The 24,871-nt window shown below is 46.1% G+C and overlaps 1 pseudogene; it reads right to left on the bottom strand.

Moving 5' to 3' along the window:
• Positions 1-2,663: 2,663 nt before the first annotated feature.
• On the bottom strand, positions 2,664-10,552 carry LOC136483653 (histone deacetylase clr6-like; annotated as a pseudogene).
• Positions 10,553-24,871: the final 14,319 nt, after the last annotated feature.

Genomic DNA, 24,871 nt, shown 5'->3' with positions numbered 1-24,871 from the left:
AACTTTTTGTTTACCTTCCATGCTGATAATAGTACGCTACCTGAATGGTCTCTGGTAGTGGCTCCACTAGAATTCTCCCATGTCACCACAACGAATGATGCATCAATATTCAATTTTACCCATCCAATTAACCAGTGGCACAATCCATTTCTTCATTCCCTCTGTTATTTTTCTTTTGTACACTTCCCTTCAGTTTCCACTTGGCAATTTTTGGTGCTTTCCTTTTGACATCTTCATTTCTCCCATGTTGAATGTTCAACAATGGCTGCTAATAGCTAACAATAAACCTTGCCAAACCCACAATGGAAGTTGTGCCATTGCCATGGATTGTATCATTTCGTAGATGCCAAGCCCTCCATAAACAAAATAGGAGCTGGGCTTGCCACTATATTATCCAGCAGGATCAAAAACCATTCCGTACCAATTTTCTAGAGTTTCCCTTCTGGCACCACGTCCCAACTTTTCCTCAATTCCTCTCTCAGTGCCCTTGTTTTGTTACAGGCTATCACTACATCGAAACCATCTTCCTCTCCTTGACCATACAAACGACAGGTTCCATTTGCTTCCAAATTCCTTTGATTCCTATTTTGCATAGTGGCCAGACCCTCATTTGCTTCTCACAATACCATGCTAAGACATCCACTGCTCGCATTTCTAAAGTTTTTATTTTTGGAATCTCTTCAGCATCATGGGCAAGGAATACTCCCTTGATCAAGGTCTCATAGGGCGTGTTTGGTTTGTGGGGTCCATTGTAGTCTGGCCAAGGATCCTAGCTTAGCCTGGGCACCGCAGGCCTGTTTCGAACCAAGAGGCGTTTGTTTGGTTGCGTGTGCTGTGGAGCCTGGCCAGGACGAGTTCGTGTTTGGTTTGTTGTGCAAAGGGCATAGAGTCACCTCTTCCCTCAACTGGTAAGTCTACCTCCTCTCAGGCATTATGTCGAACAGGTGGTGTGCGCGTAGGGGAAGCACCTCGGTGACTGCAGAGACTCCTCCTCCTCCTCCTCCTCCTCTTCGCCATGGCCGGGGACGAGAATGCATCCAGCTCCTCCTCCTCTGTCCATGGCCGGGGATGCCTCCTGCTCCTCCTCCTCCACCACCTCCTCGCCATGGCCTGTGCGTCCGCGTTCCCGCCCTGCTCCTCCTCCTCCTCCTCACCATGGCCAAGATAGCTGCTCAATGGTGCCCTGCGCGTCCGCGTCCTCGCCCTACTCCTCCTCCTCGCCATGGCCAGGGCCGAGGGTGGTGACCGCGCCGAGGTCCGGTGGCAGGGGGCGGAAACGCTCGCCCCCTTCGTTTCCCTCTGGCCAGGCTAAGGCCTGTCACTGGCCTGCTGAGACCTGGCTAAGAGGCCCGTTCACACAACCAAAACACACCCATACTAATCTTGAACATTAGCGCATTAACTATGATACCCAACACAGAACATCTCCTCCTCCTCCCTGTTACCTTCATAGTTGGAATTTTCGTATCTAGTTATCTCTCCATATTCTTATGTGATCTCCATTCCCATCATGCCACATTATCCTTTTCTTTACGAGTTCCAGACCGAACCCAGGCACTTCCATGAGGGCAAAGAATCTATTGGAAATACTGTCAGCTCCCCATTTGGAAAAAAACGAGCTTTTAACAGTCTCACGCAAAGGCTATCGGGATATTGAATTAGCCTCCAAGCTTGCCCTGCAAGTATTGCTTGGTTGAAAAGGCGTAGACCTCTGATCCCCATCCCACCCATACCTTTAGGTGTCATCATTTTCGCCCATGCTATCCAATGTGCTTTTCCTATTGCCTGGTTCATCTCCCCACCAAAAATTTTGAACCACGCTTGTCTGAATTCTGGAGGAATCTAGATGGTTTGGAGGAATGCTGGAGGAATTTGTGAGAGAAAAACACTGTTCCGGATGAAAAAATAAGCGGATCAAGCCGGATTTAAGGGCACACGAACAGGGCGATAATCATCACAAAAGCCTGCAGTGAGTTTAAGTTCCCCCATTGCATATGTTGCTATGGCCTATGCTACTGATTTGATTAATACCTCTTCTCCTGTAGACATATTCTTCTCTGACCAAGCATTCGGCCTCTTAAAAAACTAGAAGATGCTCCGTGCGTTGCTGCGGAGATTGCGAAAAGAATTTGGAATAAAAATGAGTGAAGATGATGTATATTGAGTTTGCAATTAAGAGGTTGGAAGTTAGCAGGATTACCTGTTGGAAGATGATGTGAATAATTAGTCGAGATGATGACTTGTAGTGGGGATTAGCTTTATAAGAGATATAGATCTCTCCTTTGTTGGTTGGAAACATTCAACTTTCATTCATCCTTCCACTTAACAGACCCAAATATTTTTCTTTGGAAGAAGTGTGCTCCACTGCTAGTACTGAGGTCAAGACATTAGGGAGTTTTTTGCTTGTAGACTGTCATCAGCAACTAAGAGATGTGAATCCTAAAATCCCAGTTTGGTTTTGGTAACTAAGTGGCAACTAGAGGATCGTGCTGATGATTTCAATGGAGATGATTAAGCTAGGTCCACATGATGGAGTTGAGCAAGGTGACAACCATGGTGAAGATATGGTAATTGCCACAAGTTGGAGATGCTCAACCTTAGAGAGAAAGACAAGAGGACCGATCGAGATTTACGAAGAAAAATCGAGATTTATGAAGAAAAAACATAAACCATTGGTCGACCATTTTACGTAGACGATGATACCAAGTATATAAATCATGCCACCCATCGTTAAGCTACTCGCCATCTCTGTGATTCTAACTACGGCGCTCAGCATTATTATTTCTGCTCAACCTCGCTTGGGATGTTTCCTCCCCAGATCGGCGAAGAACTTGTGGAGCAGATGCTCGCCGCAGCGGCGATGCAGCGTCTCCACGGGGTCTTCATCCCTTGGTGAATGATCCACGATCACGAGTGCGTCTGCGTCGTCACGGGGCTGCATGCTCAGCATCGGCGGCTTCGGTATGAACTTCGACGACAGGCAATCTAGGTGCTGCACGACTTTCTCCATTATTGGTTTGGCCTTCTCATCCATCTCCTCGCTGCCGTGGCCGCTGTCGTCTTCCTTGTGGTAATGGAGCTTGTACCTTTGGCTCTGGTAGTAACTCTGGTACCCGTGCTGGGGTATGTCGTCCGGGATGTCCTTGCCAATGGCGACCGCCGTCTGCATAAGACCACGGCGTATAAAAAATCAAATAGCTGTGATCATAGTTCATATATAGAGCCTAGCTATGATAGTACCTCGTAGCACCAGCAGGAGGCGACATGGTTGATGGTGTAGCCGCCGCCGCCCAGGAGGAGGAGCGGCAAGCCGTAGCCCTTGACGATGCTGACGCACTTGGCGTGGCCGCGCACGGACAGGCCCAGGCCAGCGAGCCGATCGCCGGCGAGCGAGTCAGCACCACACTGCATCACGACGGCGTCCGGCTTGAACACGGCCATCACCCTGTCCACGATCGGCCCGAACAGCTGGTGGTACACCCCGTCGCCCGTTCCCGCCTCCATTGGCACGTTGATCAGAGTGGGACACACGGCGTCGCCTGGTAGTAATTCGCCGACGTCCACGGCGGCTCCGGTGCCCGGGAAGAACTCGCCGCCGAACTGGTGGAACGACACCGTCAGCACCTGGCTGTCTTCCACGAACGCGGTCTCGACGCCGTCGCCGTGGTGCGCGTCGATGTCCAGGTACAGCACGCGCCTGATGAAGCGGCGGCCGTGGTGGAGGAGCGCCTTGATGGCGACCACGATGTCGTTCACGTAGCAGAAGCCTTGGGCCTTGCCCTTGCACGCGTGGTGCATGCCTCCGGACCAGTTGATGGCGATCTTGTACTTGCCGCTGGCGAGGGCGCTGGCAGTAGTCCCAGAGGTTCTCGATGACGGGGTTGTCGTTGGTGAAGGTGAAGCAGCGGTTGTACTTGTCCCTGGTCCAGATCTCGCCGAGGTTGTATTTCTCGGCTGCTTCTCTCCGCGTCTTAGGGTCGGCGTTGTAGTCAGCTGGCGTGAGGCTGCGGACGAGGAATTTGATGTACTCTTTATCGTGAGTGCCGCCGAGCTCGAGGTCTTCCTCGGTGGCCGGTGCGATGCCGAGAAGGTCCATGTCGCCGAGCAGGCCGTAGGCGTTGATGAGGGCGTGCGTCATGGTGACGCGGTGGGGCACCATGGCGTGTGTCTCGCCGTAGTCAACGTAGGAGATGCGCGGGTCGTAGACTCGTAGTAGTAGCACACGCTCTTCTGCTTGGTGCCGCCGTCGTCGGCGGCGCATGGCTGCTGTGGCGGCGGCGAGTGCTCGCTTCTCCTTTTCCCCATGGCCAATCCTACCTATCCTATGTCTCTGTTGGACTAGAAGCATAAATAGGAGATTCGGAACTGAACCCCTGGTGGACTAGTAGTCGTCTCGGCCTCGAGACGGGACTCTCAGAGTTCAGACCGAGTAAGAAACGGCCAATCCTTTTTCAGACCGAGTTCAGACCAGTTAGTTCCCCAGAAACATCCACCCTCCTGTTCGGGGTCGCGTCGTGTCCTGTTCCCAACGGCTGCTGCCTGCGTGTGAGAAGCACAGCAGCTTGGCCGGGGAAGGGGAAAGGAAAAGCAGGAGAAGAACAGCAAGGATTAGTTCGTCGATACAATAGTTCATAGTTTCAGGAACACCATATTGTCCACAGCCAAGGTGCGCTCAGATCGCCCTTTATCAGCTTCGCGATTCATTCTGGCTTGTGCTCGTAGCAAATGTTGCTTAACCAATGCCTGTATTGTCTCTCTGTTTGTCATCCAGCTCTGCAAATTAGGAACAGATGCCACTGACTCAATGTCCAGACCAAAATGCTAAGGCTATGTTTATACCGTGTATCAATGGTCAATTATGAGTAGAAGGTTCCATCGGAACAATTATTATTTATTTCAAGCTATTTCGGCTCTTTCTTAATCTTCAAAAAGAAATTAATTCCGTAATGGTAGGACGAAAAAATAAAAAATAAAAAGGAAGTGTGGAAAAAATGACAAGCGATTTCTCTTTTGCTAGGCCCAGCGCTAAAAAATCTACTTTCTTATGATTACGGGGTTTATTCAAAGATGAAATTGCATCTTAGAAAGATAAAAAATAAGTTACGAAATGAAGTAATTCTTCTTTATTCTTCTAATTGAGCCGAATTTAAATAGATCTTGATACGACCATGAGACTTTACAAATCGAGATTGTGTGGGTGTTCAGTCACCCAATCTCCTCCTTTTTGGTTCTGGCTGGTTAGAGCAAGAGAAGTGAGAAATCGGATCGACAAAGCACCATTTCCTCCGCTCAAGGAAAAGGAAAATCAATGCCGAAGACTGACAACCAACATCGATAGGTATTACAGTGCCTCTGAGTTATCTCGTACTCGCGGTTTGACCTACCCAACCAGTAACTGAAGTGTTGAGTAAGAAGTTCTTTTTTTCTATAGAATAAAAGAACTTCTTACTTCCCGATGCCAACTCCTTGCTTTTAGTTGACGTTAGTAACATTCGTCTTCGTCTTCCAGGATTGATTTGCGGCAATAGATGTCTTTCACATACAACTAGAAAAAAGTAATTCCCTTTTTGAATGGCAGCTCCAAAAAAACGTACTTCGATGTCAAAAAAGCGTATTCGTAAAAATCTTTGGAAAAAAAAGACTTATTTTTTCATAGTACAATCTTATTCTTTAGCAAAATCAAGATCATTTTCTAGAGGAGAAAAACTTTGTTAGAAATTAGCCCTTTCCTGATTGGTATCAGGGTTAGGAAGAATGGTTGGGATAACAAACAACCATCAGGTTTATACTTTGGATACCCGGTAAATTTTTTTTAAGTCTATTTAGCTTCTTCGTAGAAAGAAGGGATTTGCTGCTTTCTTAGTAACGGAATTTATCAATGATTTGTATAATCAAAGACTTGAAGCTAAGAAAAATGGTGATGAAGCGTTGTCATTTGTATTGAAGACAACAATGAACAGTCTTTATGGCCGTTTCGGTATATCGCCTGAAAGCACTAAGACAGAAATAGCTGTAAGTAAAGAAGAATTTGAAGCAGGCATAGAGAAAGAAGGGTATTACGATTTTAGACCCCTAGGGACCTCAAACGGGGAACAACCCAATGCCGAGTGGGTGGAGAAACTGTACCAGAACTCCGCTAATGACAGCCAGGAGCTCCACTTGGATGGGCAGGCGTGAACGAAACGCCGCAAATAAGTTTGCAGGCATTGGTTCACACGTTCCAACTGACCATCCATTTGCGGGTGGTACGAAGAATTGAGGCGGAGGCCAGTACCAGCAGAGCAGAGCGAAAAAGGAGCTGCCAAAACTTACTTGTAAAAATTCTGTCGCGGTCGGAGATGATATAGTCTTGGGCGGCCCGTGTAGGCGGAAGACAGTGTCCATGAATAGACGAGCTACTTCTGCTGCTGTAAACGGGTGCTTCAACGGAATAAAGTGTGCGAATTTTGAGAACTTGTCAACGACGACCAGCAGAGCATTGGCGTGCCCAGACGTGGGAAGTCCCTCAATAAAGTCCATTGGGACTAATTCCCATGAAGCTGATGGCACCGGTAGTGGCTGGAGTAGCCCTGGATATTTGGTGTGGTCTGGTTTAGCTTGTAGACAGGCAGAACACGACTGCACATACGACTAGACAGCAGCTTTCATCCCAGGCCAATAGAAGAGGCGTTTGATGCGACTATAAGTGGCTGGAGCAAGGACTGGCTGGAACCAAGCCAAACCCGGGACTTGTGACGCATAACACCATTTGTAAATGAGAAAGGAGGCCTGGAGTCCGGTGACACCGATAGATGTGTGATCAAGTCCAAAGCCACAGGGTCAGACTGATATGAGCTGACGACATCTTCAAGCCATTGATGCTTAACTGAAGAAATTGCAGTAAGATGTTGAGGATGAGCGCGACGGGACAGAGCGTCCGCTGCTCCAATCTCAAATCCTTTACGGTATTGAATGTGGTACCGCAAGCCCTAGAGCCGAGCAAACACCTTTTACTGCCATGCCGTATGCAGGCGTTGCTCATTGAGGTGAGTTAAACTCTGGTGGTCAGTATGGATGACGAACTCGGCTTGAAGAAGATAATGGCGCCACTGATCCACAGCCATGAGTATGGCGAGGTACTCCTTCTCATAAACTGTTAGGCCCTGATTGTGACCGCTTTTAGAGGCTTGCTGATGAAGGTCAGAGGGTGACCTCCTTGATGTAACACCACTCCAATGCCTGATCCAGACGCATCCATGTCAATGTGAAATGGTTTGGAAAAGTCCGGCAATGCGAGGACAGGCGCTGCATAGAGGGCTTCCTTAAGCAACTGAAAGGCTACTGTATGAGTTTCAGTGCACACAAACAGTTGATCCTTCCGCAACAGCTCAGTGAGTGGTTTGGCCATGATTCCAAAGTTCTTGACAAACTTACAGTAATATCTGGCAAGACCCAAGAAGCCACGAAGATCTTTCACAGATTGAGGAAGCGGCCAGTCCATGACAGCTTGGACTTTGGAAGGGTCTGTTGACAGGCTAGTAGCAGTGTAGCACAGATGATATGCCCCAGGCACGAGATTAATTCACAAGCAAAACAACACTTAGACAATTTCAGCTTCCAATTATCTGCTCGGAGCCATTGAAACACTTGGTGGAGATGGCTGATATGTGCTTCCAGAGAGGGGCTGTATACCATTATGTCGTCGAAAAATACTATGAAAAACTTCCGAAGACCAGGGGATAGTGTAGCATTCATCGCCCCTTGGAATGTGCCTGGAGCGCCTGTGAGGCCAAAGGCCGTGAGATTGAACTCGTACTGACCAAAATTTGTCTGAAATGCCATCTTAAACTCCTCGCCAGAGTGGAGCAGGATCTGGTGAAAGCCCGCTCTAAGATCGGGTGTTGAGAACCAACTGGCGCCCTGTAATTCATCCATGAGCTGGTCAAAGACAGGCACCGGAAACTTGAATTTCTGAGTGAGCGCGTTGAGGTGGCGGAAATTGACACAAAAGCGATATGATCCGTCCTTCTTCTTGACCAAGAGTACTGGAGAAGAAAATGAACTTGTACTTGGGCGAATCAAGCCTTGTTGCAGCATTTCATGAACCTGACATTCTATCTCGTCCTTCAACTTGGGCGGATACCGGTATGACCGGATAGAAACCGGCTGAGCTCTGGGCACCAATGGAATCTCATGATCACATGCTCTCGAAGGTGGCAACTCAGTCGGTTCTTGGAAGAGATCACTGAATTCAGCGAGCAAGGGCTGGACTGCAGAATACAGAACTTCAAACTCATTGGATTCAGCAGATGTGGCCGATAGCAGGTCTAGCTGAAGGAGAACCTGCCGAGGAGCAAATGGGGCAAGGCCCGATAACACATGAACTTGACCATTATGAGGCACTGCAAGCCACTTCTGCCTCCAATCCAGTTGCATTGGACTATGAGCTTCTAACCAATCCATTCCGATTGCCACATCAAAATTGGCCAATGGTAGAGTTCTGAAGTCAGAGTGAAATGTACAGCCATCCACTGTCCACGGTACTTGATGAAGCACAGCAATCCACCTTCGGCTACCTGCACTGAACTTGCAACATTCTCTGAAGAAATGTCGCTGAGCTGTGGAACAAGATTCTCATTGACGAAAGATGATGAGCTGCCTGAATCGATTAATATCAGCACCGGTACCTGTTACAGTAAACCCACCAAACGGACTGTACGTGCTGCAGGAACACCAGACAGAGCTAACATCAGGTGCTCAGCTGAGGAATTATCTGGTGAAGAGTCTGCCAATGAGTCATCTGATGAAAACGAATCTCACAGTGCATCCAGTAGAAGAAGACGCAGCGGCTGCCTGAGGTGCAGCAGCTTGAACAGCTGGTGCAGGGCGGGGCGGTGGAGGCAAAAGCGGCAGTGGCACCCGCGCCGGGGGAGCATGCTCATACACCGACTGCCAATCACCACCACGCACGGTCTTCGCAGCAACGGGACTGGCCACCTCTTCCTACAACAATGCCAAGGAGCAGGCAGCATCGAAGGTTTGGGGACGTTGAACGAGAACAATAGCTTTGATGTCCGGCTTTAGGCCATCCATGGAGCTCATGGTGAAATACATTGGGTCAGAATGTTGGGAGTAGGCTGTGAGTTGGTCTTTCAGTTCAGAGAACTCGGTGACATAGGCTGCGACAGTTGTTTGCTGGTGGAAATTGAAGAGTTTGCAGAGCAAGAGCTCATGCTGATCACGATCAAATCTGTCGTGTAGGAGGCGGCAGGTGTCCCAAGAGGCATCGGCGAGCTGGGGTGTGATAGACTGGTACCAGCGATCCGCTGGAACTTCGAGATACATCCCGGCAATGCTGAGCCAAAGGGGTTCATCAACCTAATACATGCGGAAGTATTTCTCACAGGGGGCCTCCAACGACGAGGATTCTCACCGTTGAACTTTGGAAAAGATAGCCTAGGGAGACGACCAAGGTTTGCTGCAATTTGGTTGGGATCTGGTGTACTGCAACAATTGGGCAAGGGGTGGGGTATGAATTGGGTGGGGGTTGATGGATTGGGGTTGAATTTGGTGGAGGCTGATGGATTGGCGTTGGCTGAGGAATTGGAGGGTGCTTGGGATCGTGGACAGGTGGTGGACGGGTAATCGGAATAGCAGGAAGTGGAACATGAGAGGGGGACGGCAGAGACATACCCAATGCTGGGACATGGGTCCATGTCGTGAGGACTCCGGACCCAAGATCCCATGTAGCCCGTGCAACGCGGTGCCCGCTGGGCAATTCGGCACCGGATTCGGCCGGGGCTGGGGCAGACGTCGATGTTGGGGATGTGAAGATGCCGGGCTGGTGCGGCGCGGAGTCGAACACCACGCGGTCGTAGTGCTTGGCCATCTTCTGGACCTTCATGTTGAGGTCGTCGATGAGCCCCTCCACCTCCGGGCGCCACCTGCCGAGGTCCGTGGCGGCGGCCTCCAAGGCGACGACGCGGGCGTCGCGGTCGTCATGCACCTGCTCGAGGCGGAGATGCTGCAGCTCGCCGCAGGCTGACTCGAGGAGCTCGAAACGGGCGTCGACCGCGGCGGGCGGAGTCAAAGTCCGCGAACTAGCACTCCCACTGCGCTTCATGGTCGTCGAATCGGCGACCGAACTCCACCTTCGACTGCTGGATCTCGTCTAGAATCAACTCGAGTTGTGGATCCATGGTACCTAGGGATCTCTGGAAGCGGGTGTAATGAGGATGCGGTGGATCTGAGTCCAGGATGACGAGTCTCTGATAGCAATTGTGAGAAGCACAATAGGTTGGGGAAGGGGAAAGGAAGAACAGCAAGGATTAGTTCAGAGGAATGCTTGAATAGACAGAATTTTTTTTTGATTGCCTCTCGTCTAGGTACACCACACACGTATACTATTCACACCATCCGTGTACAAATAAATCTATAGCTACGCTTAAATTTAAAGACCGCAACCTTCTAGAGAATCACCGAAATGCACTGAATATTGGATACAATAGTTCATAGTTCATCCTCTCTCTCTGGTATGTCTTGTACTAGCTATCGCCTACTTCCTCCAGACTGGACAGGCGTAGCGAACGTTGGGCCTTCAGTTCCTGTTGGGCCGGGGCGCGGGCGAAGTGGAGGACGAGCCTGGTGCTGAGTCTTGGGCAGCTGTAGGTGGGACGAGCTGTTGACACTGCAGAGGCGGTTGGCGGCCGGCGAGAGGGCCTTCTATTCTATCGACCATAGGTGAGATGGTGCCTATGCTATTACACAACTGATAACATTAATATGAATGTACAAAGGTAAACAAAATGTGGAAAATGGACATTCTAAGCACAAAAGTATGCACCCATACCACATTAGGATAACTTGTTAACTCTAAATCCGTGGCGCTTGACTAGCCTTCAAGAAGGAGGCTGCTTCCATCAATACCATAGCAACCTGCGCGACAGACAACATAGGCATGCTGTCTAGGACCGGAGCCCTACCGGAACCGACAACCAGTCGCCATTGAGATGAGGCGACGGGAAATACGACAGCGGAGGATCTCACTATCGAAGCCACATCCATTGATGCTCGATCAGACGTCTCAACAACTGGGACAAGATTCTGCCAACACGGATCCTGCAGCGTACCATGTCTAGATCCTGCAACGCCGGGCAGCCTGAGAGATCCATGGCGTAAAACTTGAGAGTCGCGTCCGTGAGGTGCACCCTCGTCATGAACCAGGAGACGAAGACATGGGCTGCGGTCGTGCATGAACACAAGTACTTAGGGGGTGATTGGTTGCCCCGACGGGGCGGTCCTAAGGCCCATCCGGCACAAGTTGGTGCAGTGAGGGCGTGATTGGTATCCCAGCTCGCACCATATGCCTGCTCCTCTCCATACCTTTCCCCTCTGCCATCCCGCACGCCCCCATCTTCTCGATTTCTCCTTCCCTCTCGGTCCTCGACGCCGCGATGCTTGGCGGGAACGATTTCAGCTTGCGCGGGAGATCTTGTCGTCCTGGGCTAGGGTTACCGCCCCCATTTCGCGCCTCTCCTTCCTCCTCTGGTTTGGTGCGCTCTCTCCTCTTCCTCGCCATCGAGCTCGCTTGACCTATACGGTTAACCTCCACCGGCGGATTCGTGTTGGTCCTCCAGTGCTCCGACAGTATATCTCACCTGCCCCTATCTCCTACCACTCTCTGTGCAGTGATTTCTGTTGAATAGTTTATGGATTTTGTTTGCCATCCACTGATATTAGGGTTCATGTTCTTAGATACTTAGATCTGGGCGACATTTTTGCTGATCTACATGTTTACATTTGCTTTCGTCTTGTTCTGTCCTCAGATCTGTGTGATGTGCACCTCTTATTTGTTGTACACATGTGTTGTCGCCTAGATTTTACACATGATGATGCCTAGTCCGATTTACAAACTGAGCAAAGTGCCTTGGTCGATGATGTTTACTTTGTAACCCTAGGCGCTGGAGGAGCACCCTATGGTGTGGCAGCCGCGTCTTGCTTAAGTTCATAGCTCTAATTCTAGTGAGGGTTCTTTGTGCTGAAGCATCTAGAATTTATGACTGTGATGTTCAATCTATTGATATGACTGTGATGTTCAAACTCTTGATATCTATTTGGCCAATGATGCAACATGAAAAATAAACTCTGAGGTGGCTGCAATTTGTTTTTTATGCATTCTGTATGATTCTCATGACTGTCATCAAACCATGGGACATGATCTTAGTTTTTTTCTATCTATTTTTGTTTGCCTTGGCAGCCACCTATGATTGAGTATCTGGAAATTGTACCAACATATCGTTGAGCTGAGGCCTCACTTACTTTGCCAATGATGATATCATATTAAGCATGTCAACTACGTTACCAAGAACTGATGACCTTGAGCTTGTGTTGAGGTACTGGAACTTTGTTTCTTACTCTGTTTGTTTCTTATGCTCCAAGCTCAAGGTCAACCGAGGAGCAACTGATATCTGAGGCCAATGTGTCGAATACTACATCATTTGGTCACCATCTTATTATTGGTATTTTGTGTACCTGGGCTACATGCCATGCACAGGTCACTGGTTTTCCAAACTACTGTTACAAAATCTTTTCTACCAAAGCAGAGGCAGTAGCATCATTCTTGGAGTTCAGGGGATGTGAAGATGAGAAAGTGTTTATGAAGCCTCCTTCATAGGTGGTCAACAAAACACCTTTGTTAGTTGTTGTTGGTATGGTTTCAAACTACCGTGCAAAGTTGTAATGCCAATGACCTTGTGAGGTACTGTGACTGTAATGTTGTTGACTATTAGATGAGAAAATTGTTGTATGCTTGTATTTTGTCATTAGATGCTCCAAGGTCATTGTCAATGACAACGCACAATGAACCAAGGCAAAAACATCTTTATTGTCTGCCTTGTACTGTTGAGTAGGGTGGTAACCTCACCAAAACCATACCTGGGTGCTCACACCTTCTGTCGTGCGCCAACCAAACACAGTTGGGCACACCAATTCATACCACAAAACCGTCCACACAAGCAACCAAACACGATTTCTATGATCCCGTATGCTACACTCATTTGCAACCAAACAGACCAAGGTGCATGGTGTAACACCCCAGGTGTTTGGCTTCCACATTTGCACTTGCATTTCATGAACATGAGCATCATTCATCCATTCATAAGCTTATATCACATGAAACATGATTTCGAAACATTGCAACATGTTGCATATTTCATGTGTGTTGTTTCTTTTATGAAATGAATAGTGTGCAACACTTAAGTGAAACATGTGCAACTCACTTTAGTGAAACAAAGCTAGTTAGTACCATGCAACAAGATCATGAAACAGGTGAAACATGACTATGAAACAAATGTAACATTTCATGAGTTTTTCATTGTTTCAGTACATACAATGCTTGATTCTTGTGTGACCAATGTGTGGTGTGGCTAAAAATTCTCTTAAACAACTTAGTGACACTTAGAATGTCATTTGGAACATTGTTCATGTTGGTCATGTTGCCTAATTATGATTTCAAATAGTGGTTTGACTTGTTTTGACCACTAAACTCTTTTGTTTGACTATTTAAAAAGTGTAGCTTAGAGTGTTTGCATGTCTGAGCAACCTAAAGCAAAGTTGTAGCAAATTTTATAAGGAACAAACTTTGTTTAGAAGCCAAGTCATGAAAATGTGCACAACATTTTCAAAAAGGACCCACAAGTCAGTACTGAAGGCTGATTCAACACTTGAAAATATTTCTAAGTCTTAGTTGAATTTCAGTTTTCGTGTACCCCAGTTTAGAGCTCTGTAGTTTACAAACAAAGCCAAACCATCTCGAGCTCCAATTATAAAAGTTGTAGTTCACATGTAGATGTCCAACTTTGTCAATTATACCTTGAGCTATGTCATCACGGATTAGGAGTTAATCACCGTCAAAGTTTGCCTGTCAGTCGGTACCTTTGAACTCTGAATCGCAGTTTCAGACCAGCTACAGTGCCCCCCGGCAGGTTCAGAAATCGACGGCTGCATGGCGCCACCCATCACCGGCCGCCTGACCGCGCAGCCACGCACCGCGGACGTCATGGCGTCGCAAGCCATGACTTGAACCTCCCACGCGCCTGCCCGACCAGTTCGCCAGCCCAATTTTCATTTCCATCGCCTCCACCGCGAGCAGCAACCGAGCAGCGCCGCTCCGCCATTGCTGAGCAAGCCGCGCCGTCGCCTAGCTCGCTTGCCACCGCAAAAGCGCGAACCACATCTCCACCATAGCTCTGCCATGTCCTCCTCTACTTCCTCCACCTCTTAGCCGAGCCGATTGAGTTTTGGTAAGGGCACATTGGCCACTTCCGCTGTCACCGCCATGAGCGTGACCTCACCGGAGTTGAGGCCGCCGTGGTCGGGGTAGCTAGGAACCTCCTTGTCCTCCTCTCTTTGCTTGGGTAGCACCGTAGTGACCTCGTGGAGCTCATACTGAGCTCGGATGAGGCAGCCATGGCTTTCCGTCGTCGGCGTCTCGCGCCGGAGCTCTGCCGTGCCGCCATCATCGATGACGAGCCACCTCTGATGGACCTTAGGTCTTGCCACTAGCACCAATCGGTTCCCCTCATCACGTAGAGCACGTAGGTGTCCTTGGTGTCGCCGGAGTCCTCGCCGTTGGCGAGCTAGACCACCGCTGCGCCATCGCACGCCGCCTCCCCTGTTCTATATCGCTGACAAGTGGGTCCGGCTGACAGGCAGGTCCCACGCGTCAGTGACTATTTGTTCAAAAGCTAGTTCAAATTTCTAGTTTTGAATGCTGTTTTGTGAATTTTGTAACTCCAAATGTGTAGATCCAAATGGTGTGATTCAAATTTTGTTAGACTCACAGTGAAGTCTAGTATTTAAGAAAAATATGACATGAGCACATGATGTAGAAATTTTGGATGAATTAAATAGGAACTTGAAATGTGTTTTTAAATGCTTGCAAACTTGTTTAAATTATATCTTGAGTTTCTGTGATCCAAAAATTATGAAATTTTGTGGGTAAGCTATTCTTGCTTAGTAGAAGCTTTGGTAAAAATTTGAGAGTCATTGCATGTATGGTTTTTGAGTTATAGATTTTCCTTTTATCATTGATTGATAATTGTGTAAATTTTTGTAAATTATATAGGAATACTATGACCATGAAACTTTGTGGGTAGTATCCTAGTACCTTAAGGATGCTAGGAAAAATATGAAATCTATTGCTTGACACTTTTTATGGTAGTCTACTTAGAGCATGTAGTATCTACTGTAATTTTTATAGATTTAATGGTGTAGTTTTTATATATGTTTACCATTTCTTCTAATTAATTAAATAAATTAAGAAAGGTATTAAAAGAAATATTTTGGTGATGGACATCCTACTTTCTGGTGTTCTTGTGATATGTGTAATAAGTGAGTAGAATTAGTTTTGTCCAATTATGTGTTTACATCATAAGTTAATAATTATTTGTTGCATTATGTCCTTCTGGACAGATCTGGGGACTTTATAAAGTTCCCCATGATATTTTGGTTTTCTGTGAATATAATGAATACAAAAGTTGTAGATCATTTATGTATCTAGCTCCTGTCAAAATTTGATAGCATATGGTCCAGTAGTTTAGGAACTACAGCTGTTTAAAGTAGGTTCCAGTTTTGCCTACTCTCTGTCTTGTGAAGACAGGTTTCTGTTGATTAAAGAATTCAACCTGGTAAATTTTGGAATCATGCTTAGAGGTCTGAAAATGAATTGTAGAAAATTTCATAATCTTTCCAAATTGTCTTGTTGCATGTCATTTGGATTTATTAATCTCCAGTTATGGCCAGTTTACTGTACCGCTATATAGTCTCCATTTTGCTGCAATACAAATGCTTGAGTGTATGCTTCATTGTCACGCCCTCGTTGATTGTTTAAGAGCTAGCCTAACTTGAGAACATGCTTAGGTGCAGGTGCTAGGTCATTAACTGAAGATGAGCAATTATACATTAGGTTGTATGAACTTGGTAAGTAAAGTGATTTGAATAGAGCTTAAGTTGGAATATGCAGACTACAGTGAGCATGTGCATTCCCCGAGCATCCCTGAATTCGTCATGTGCATCCATGATATTTATCTTGCGCATTCATGCAATAGGTGTGCCGGAGGGAGTGACGTTGTTGGAGTTCGAGGGAGCCAACCAGGAGGAGGAGCCCGAGGTGCAGGAAGCCGACAAAGCAGCCGCCGCGGAGGAGTTGCTCGAGTACCCTGACCACCAGCCTTCCTCTTTCCTGAAAGGCAAGCCCCGGAGCATATTAAGCCTCCCATGTTTTTACAAATACATTGAGTATCTTTTATTCGTTGATGATGCATTAAGTATAGGAATTGGTTGGAACCAATTGTTGCATTATATATCCCTCCTTGTCCAGATATCGTACTGGAATCCTATTTAAGTTTAGGAATGGGTTAAATGCTTAGCCATGCTTAGTGCGGTAGAATTCAGGTGATTTCCTGTCACCTGTGAGCTTTAGGATGAGGTGGATCACGGTTGGCTATATTTGCTATCGTGGAAAAGAACCATGTGAATAATGAACTAAGACCGGGCAGAGTCTTATGTAGGTTTGAACATAGTGACTCCGTCTGTGTCGTTTAAGGACCGATACGCTGTACGTCCTCGTGTCATGTTGAACGTAGCCTAACACTTAGCTGGCCGGATAAGTCGTTCCGACCGCGAAGCCTAGTAGCTCGGTTCAGGCCGGGGACGCGAGCAGGGGTCCACAATCTGGATGGAAGTAAGGATGTGCAGGGAACCATTGGCGTAAGCCCAAGGCCGGGTTAAGTCACCGAGCACTCATGGCAGAGTGGTTCTCTAATTTTGCGGCACTGTTTGGACTCGCGACTTCTAAATTGTACCAACGGTGACTTGTTTGCGACCCTGACGGGGGAAGCAGGGTTTGTGTTTAGGAATACCCCTCCAGCTGGATAGGAATCGATTCGAATCGCCGTCTCTCCCGGATAGTGAGAACTTGACTGAGCAGTGGCAACGTAGATTCAATTAATTTAACGATATGGTTAAATGGATGATGATGATAAGGTTGCCACAATGTATACCTGATATGGTTATTAATGTTGTTTGCACCCTAATAAAATGATTCTTAGTACAGGTGCTAATATAGATGACAGGTTAATGGCTAAAAGTCACTGCTAGTCCAGGTTATGTGTTGATCATTATTACTTATGCTTTTCCACAAAAAGAAAGTGTCAGCTAGATCCCCTAAAATAAGCTATGCATAATCCTTGGTGTCATTTGTTTTGATTTTCTAAGGTAAGTCTAGCTGAGTACATTCTCGTACTCAGGGTTTATTCCCTCTTGTTGCAGATGACCTTTTATATCAGAGATTCTGTAAGTATTGTCTCCACTCGGCGGGTGATGAAGACTAGATCATAGGCATGATCTCTGTTTCTCTTATCCGAATGCTTTTGCGGGTTGTGATCAGTGAACCAGTGTTTGTATTTGAACTCGGGTGTGTAAGTTAAACTATTTGCTTCCGCGTACTTTACAAGACTTGTTTTGTAATAACGATGACTCTGTGATGATGTAATCTATTTGCAAACGTCTGCGAAATGTTGTAACGTACGATATGTTATGTTGAATTACCGTGATCTTGGTTGTATGCAAGTTGGTTTGAAATCCTTCGAGATTTCAGTTGAGTACCGGGTTTATATGGGCTCAAGTTCGAGAATTTGATCGTTTCGGCGATTGTTTTTGTACTTGTGCTCTTATAAAATGGTCGGTTCTGTGACACATGGTCTCATCTAGGATAGTTCGAGCCTACACAGGCCCTCCATCCCGGCTGGCAGACCAAGGAGCAACCAATCACGCCCTTACTTGACCACCTGTTCAGCTTTTCAACGCACGGCTGGAAGAGCCGCAGAGAGCTGATGACGAAGCCCAGGATGGGGCATAGATAGACCTCCGGAGAGAAAAAAACTTGGTCGATGGTTCATTTGCTGAGGAGTTGTACAAATCCGTCTCCGTACAATACTATTTCCATTCCAAACGTCACGTTAAAGTGGGAAGAAAATCACGTCAAGTTGTGTTTTCCAGCAATACAGGAAATCTGCAATGCAAATAATGCGAATCATTTTCATATGGAAACCACATCGCCCATGACAGCGCTCATATAGAACAAGATGAAAACTCCTACAAAGTCATGACTCAAGGACCACACGCCAATTCATGCACATTTGCCTTACCTATCACCACAGTGCTCTTACAAGTATAGCGGCGAGATGAGGAGTATTACGATCGTTAGTTGGTTACTGAAAAAGGAAGATGACAGGAGAGTAGGATAGGATCCCTCCCTGCACACCGAGACATGGCCCATCTTGTAAAACCTCTACTTCAGACTATAGAGTAGCAAGAATATATAAGTCAGCATACTGATAAACTGGGTCTTACTATATCCCAACTGTGCATACCACAAAGATTCATTTAAGCTCAACTTCATTAGCTTCGGCACACACGTCTCGTTCCCAGTAAACCAAAACCATAGGTGGTCAAGAACTGGTTCATCCATGAATAGCATGATCATCTTCCCACTTCTCCGACCATGAAGTAATGGGAACGGGGATCCCGATCTTCCGTTAGGTAGTGATAACTATTGTTGTGGCGGAGAATGACACACCGATCCGGCTTTAAGCATTAAGCACACATTCTGGGAAGGATCAAATGGAGATGACTAGGTCTTTGTTAACCCCATGAGGTCTGATCCATCATGTGTAGGCAGTAATGTCAGGAATCAAGAAACTCATGAGTCTGAAAAAAGTGTAGAGGGAGAAAGACAAGACAATGTTGAAACTATAAGCTTCTTTACTATATTACGTCAATTTTTATTTTGTTCAATATCTTGTGATCTCTTTTTATGTCACTAACAAGGTAATTTTTTATGATTAGAACGTTCTCCACATGGTGTCTTTACCTTTTACTGAATATTCTGACATGGCCGAAGCTTCAACTGCTGCTCAAGCTCCAACTGTTGCTGAAGTTTCAACTGTTGTTGTTCCTCTAGCTGTAATCACTCCTTCTAGAGAAAAACTCGATATTGTAACTTGGACCTCATAATCTTATCATTTTTGAACTATGTCTTGTGTTGTATATATTCAGAACAAAGGCAATTGAAGCATTTTGTTCTGTCCCCTTCTTTCTATCTCTATTTGTTTGTTTTTCATGTGATTGCTGGTGAGGTAGTTGCAGAATACGATGAAATATTGTGAGCCTTGTTATTTTTTTTGAACAATCGGATAGTGAGAACTTGACTGAGCAGCGGCAATGTAGATTCAATTAATTTAATGATATGGTTAAATAGATGATGATGATAAGGTTGCCACAATGTATATCTGATATGGTTATTAATGTTTGCACCCTAATAAAATGATTGCTTAGTACAGGTGCTAATATAGATGACAGGTTAATGGCTAAAAGTCATTGCTAGTTCAGGTTATGTGTTGATCATTATTACTTATGCTTTTCCGCAAAAAGAAAGTGTTAGCCAGATCCCCTAAAATAAGCTATGCATAATCCTTGGTGTCATTTGTTTTGGTTTTCGACGGGTAAGTCAAGCTGAGTACATTCTCGTACTCAGGGTTTATTCCCTCTTGTTGTAGATGACCTTCTATATCAGGGATTCTGTAAGTATTGTCTCCACCCGGCGGGTGATGAAGACTAGATCATGGGCATGATCTCCGTGTCTCTTATCCGAATGCTTTTGCGGGTTGTGATCAGCGAACCAGTGTTTGTATTTGAACTCGGGTGTGTAAGTTAAACTATTTGCTTCCGCGTACTTTACAAGACTAGTTTGGTAATAACGATGACTCTATGATGATGTAATCTATTTGCAAACGTATGTAAAATGTTGTAACGTATGATATGTTATGTTGAATTACTGTGATCTTGGTTGTATGCAAGTTGGTTTGAAATCCTTCGAGATTTCAGTTGACTACCGGGTTTATATGGGCTCAAATTCAAGAATTTGATCGTTTCAGCGATTGTTTTTATACTTGTGCTCTTATAAATTAGTCGATTCTGTGACAGCTGGTATCAGAGCTAGATTCAACATTAAACATGTCTTACGGCTATTTAAAACAAAAGCTTTTGTTGTGAAAACGGTTTTCCAACTTATAGTTATATATAAGTGTTCAAAAATCAAAATTTTTATGGTGTACTGGTGATCACATCCCTTGTAGCCCACTTAAGGACTTCTAGGTGACTTATATATAATTAATAACTTGAGGAAAATTGATTGTTTCTATTTCGTCGTCCATGCGGCGTGATATTGCATGGGTGCCATTCGCTTGAATGGTAATGTATGGATCAATTGCCTATACGCTAAGGTAAGTGTGAGTTGCGAGAGCATGCTCGTCTAATCATCGGTCTAGGGGAGAGCTAGTTGTGGTTACTGGAGTATTTACATGTTGCATACATGTATATATGAAGGTACTTAATTGTGGGTGCATCTGTTGGGTAGTTTGGATACCGAAGTATATATATCTGGGGATGTATATATGGAGAGTATCTTAGTTACTACTTGTGTTAATTAGCATTATATCTTGTTGGGTTAGGCTGCAATGAAGTTTTCTATAGGTACGCTAACAACGCACCATGTAGATCGACTAGTTACCGCTAATTGAGAGAGCGTATGTATGCCACCGTATATCCCGCTAAAACTTAACTTTTCTTAGGTTTGTGAGGACGTACGGAACAAGCATGCATCATATTCACTCATGGCATTCATATTGCATTACTCCCTCCCTTATAATTGCTTATCCCAAGTATAAAGTGCAATCTCTCAGTAAAATAATCCTCTCATGTGAATTGCATCTCTTTTTGATATAGATGGCCACGCCCATGTTTCCTACTGGTAGCAGCACCTTTTTGGACCAGTTTGGTACTCCCACTTTGCTCTAGAGGGTGCTCAGTTCAGTTGGGTACCCAGAGGCACCCAGCTACATGTGGAGGCAGGCGGTACCATTGGGAGATGTACTATGGTACGTCGTGACCTTTATAGTGCCGCAAAACCCCACAAGGCCATTGTGGCATGGGTGGAGCATTGAGACTGATGGGCAAAGCCCATGGGAAGCCGCTCAGGTTGCTACCCTTGATGTGCTAATGGATATAGCACAGAGCTTCGGGGATGAGTTAGTGGGTGGACCAGCTTCATCCATTCCTCGAGTGTCTCCTACTGAGGCTGAGTGGACTCAGGACGTTGGCCAGGCCTTGGTTCGAGGCCATGGCGAACATGTGCAGAGCGATAATGCTGGGATGAGTGCTATGATGGTAGTCTTGAAGCTTTGTCGAGTCAGGCAAAACACCCTTTCCAGTGTGCTAGATGAAGCCGGCAAGGCAATGGAAGCCCATCACAAGTTTAGGTTGCGTGCCCGCAAGTATCGCCATAGGGCAGATGCTTGTGGGAGAGCTCAGCAAGAAGTTGATGAGATTCGTGGTATTACAAATTATCGCCTACAATAGTGGGGTCAAACCGCACGCGAGAGAGATGAGCTTCATAACCAGCTGATGAACCTCACTATTGAGAGAGATGAGGCTACACAAGAGTTGGATCGTGTGACCCGTCACAGAGATGCAGCTTTAGAGTTAGCAGAAGAAAGACGTCGGGGTTGGATTTTGGCTAACCACAACGCCTTTCAAAGGGAGCAAGCACTACAAGAATAGCTTGAAGAGCTTTAGGTTGAGCACCATCAACTGCACAACCGTCTGTTTCCTATTCCTCGCCCCATACCAAGGTATCCAAATGTGGGTGGACCTCAAGTGATTGAAGCCGATGAGGAAGAAGAGGACGTGCAGATGGATGACAATGCAGCTGAGCCGGCAGACAAAGAAGAAGAGGAAGACCCAGAAGAAGTCCAAGGTGTCTCCGATGTGGACAGCGATCACTTTGACGAGTAGTTCGTTAGCAAGTCTTACTAGTTATGCTTTTGCAGTCATTGATGTAATGGACTTAAGTATGATGACTGATGTTGGATGTACCTTTTTAATTCGAACTTGGCATATAATGTACTTTAATTCGCTCCCTTCGGGATGCGTATCGTGATGATTAAGTTTAAAACTTGTCATGTTGGAATGCACTGCGTATGGCGCTAGTAATCTAATTGATGATGTGGGGATTGGAGAATGAATTATTGCCTCTGTTTATTGTATGAAGTTTTCATTCTCGTTAGTAAATACAGTTTGGCACAATTACATTGTTTCTCTCCAATGTGCTAACATCATCAATAATTACTGGTTGCGCATGGTTGCAGATGCCTCATACTCGTTCCACTGGTGCGGCTAGTGATGATGAGGACCTTCCACCGCCGCCACCACCCACACCAACGGAATTGATGGCAATCCTTGTGGAAGGACAGCGCACTATGGCTGAGGCTCTCTGTACGATTGCGAATCGTGATGGCCGTGGTCCACGCCAAGGACCGGAACCAAATCAATACAGTGACTTCAAAGATTTCCTTGACACGAAACCCCCGATCTTCAAGGAGGCTGAGGAGCCCCTACAAGCTGATGAGTGGTTGAATACTATCGAGCAGAAGTTCCGTCTGCTCCGCTTGACTGAGGTGCTGAAGACTAAGTACGCATCTCACCAACTGCATGGGCCAGCTGGCATTTGGTGGAGTCATCATCGGTCCACTATGCCCGCTAATGCCCAAATCACTTGGGATTAGTTCAAGTTTGCTTTCAGGGGAAATTATATTCCTTCTGGTCTCATGGCAATCAAGCATATAGAGTTCATGAAGCTGACCCAGGGGAACAAGAGCTTGAATGAATACCTACAGGCTTTCAACAACCTTGCAAGGTATGCTACCGAATTTGTGGACACCGATGCCAAAAAGATTGCTAGTTTCAAGCGGAGACTTAGCCCCAAATTGATGAAGACCATGGGAAATTGCAAGTGTGCTTAGTTTAATGAGTTTATAAGTGATGCTCTATCGCAAGAGAACAACACTGCTGTGTATGCTGCTTCAAAAAGTCATGAGAGGGCCTATGAGGCGGGTGCCTCACAATCCAAGGCTCCAGTCACACAGAAGGCTCCATTTCGTCCTCCAGCATCAGCCGCTAAGTTCCACCCACTGCTGAAGAAAAATCTAGGCAAGACTGGATTCCACAAGGCCTTTACTGTTGCTCTTCCCAAAGGCACTACCAGTCAGGGTAGTTCTAACGTTCCACCAAGCAACATGCCATGCTGGAACTGCAACAAGCCAGGCCACTAGTCGAGGAAGTGTCCTTACCCTAAGAAGAATAACTACCTAGGTGGTCGTCAGGGGCAGGTGAACCACACTAATATTACTGAGATTCCTTCAGGAGAGGTAGTGACTGCTGGTAAGTTTCTAGTTGATCAACACCCCGTAGTTGTACTATTTGATTCGGGTGCTTCGCATTCCTTTATTAGTCCAGCATTTGCATCCAAGTTTATGCATAAAACATATACTGTTGAGGGTGAGAGTTATTGTATTAGGGCTACTAGTGGTATTATCCCAACCAAGCTGGTAGTTAGGGACGTACAATTTGAGATAGAGGGGCGAAGTTATCAAGTTGATCTGGTAGTTTTGCCGGGCTGGGTATCGATGTGATATTGAGAATGAGCTTCTAAAGAAAGGCCTTATACGTCCTAGTTCATCTCCGTGGGGGTGCCTAGCTATCTTTGTGAAGAAGAAGGATCAACCCCTATGCATGTGTGTAGATTATAGACCCTTGAATGCTGTTACAATCAAGAATAAGTACCCTCTGCCACGCATAGATATCTTATTTGATCAGTTGTCTAAAGCAAAAGTCTTTTTCAAGATTGATTTGAGATCTAGTTATCATCAAATCAAAATTCGGCCTGAGGATGTCCCAAAAACTGCATTCTCTACGAGATATGGTCTGTATGAGTACCTTGTTATGTCTTTTGGATTGACCAATGCCCCCACACATTTTATGTATCTGATGAATTCGGTGTTTATGCCCGAGTTGGACAAATTTGTGGTGATATTTATTGATGATATCCTGGTTTATTCGGAGAACGAAGAAGATCATGTTGAACATTTGCGAGTGGTTCTCACTAGATTGCGAGAACACCAACTTTATGCAAAGTTCAGCAAATGTGAATTCTGGCTTCGTGAGGTACCTTTTCTTGGACACGTGTTGTCCGATGGTGGAATTATGGTTGATCCCACCAAGGTGCAAGAAGTGTTGAATTGGAAGGCTCCAATCTCGGTGCACGAGGTTCGGAGTTTTCTGGGGTTGGCTGGCTATTATCGTCGCTTCATCCCGGATTTCTCTAAAATAGCCAAGCCTATGACTCAGTTGCTGCAAAAAGACATGAAGTTTGTCTGGACTCCTGAGTGTGATGCGGCTTTCCATACCCTGCGAACTCTTCTAACTTCGGCTCCGGTTTTGGCACAACCAGATATCGAGAAACCTTTTGACGTGTTCTGCGATGCATCAGGTATTGGGTTAGGAGGTGTTCTTATGCAAGAGGGTAGAGTCATTGCTTATACCTCTCGCCAACTTTGGAAGCATGAAGTGAATTATCCAACGCATGACTTGGAACTCGCTGCTGTTGTTCATGCTTTGAAGGCCTAGAGACATTATTTGCTCGGCAATGTGTGCAACATTTACACTGATCATAAAAGTCTCAAGTACATCTTCACTCAACCAGAGTTGAATATGTGTCAGAGAAGATGGCTCGAGTTGATTAAGGATTATAACCTCCAAGTGCACTATCACCCTAGCAAGGCAAACGTCATCGCGGATGCCTTGAGCAGGAAATCTCATTGCCACTCTTTGATTGAGAGTGATGTCCATTTGTCAAAACTCCTTCATCCTACAGTCCTTTACAACATCACTGTTAGTTGTACTCTACAGAGTCGAATTATCGAGCTATCGAAGACAG

Source organism: Miscanthus floridulus, chromosome 9, assembly GCF_019320115.1.
Source record: "Miscanthus floridulus cultivar M001 chromosome 9, ASM1932011v1, whole genome shotgun sequence".
NCBI classification, from domain to species: domain Eukaryota; kingdom Viridiplantae; phylum Streptophyta; class Magnoliopsida; order Poales; family Poaceae; genus Miscanthus; species Miscanthus floridulus.
This window is presented reverse-complemented; position numbering and strand designations above follow the sequence as displayed.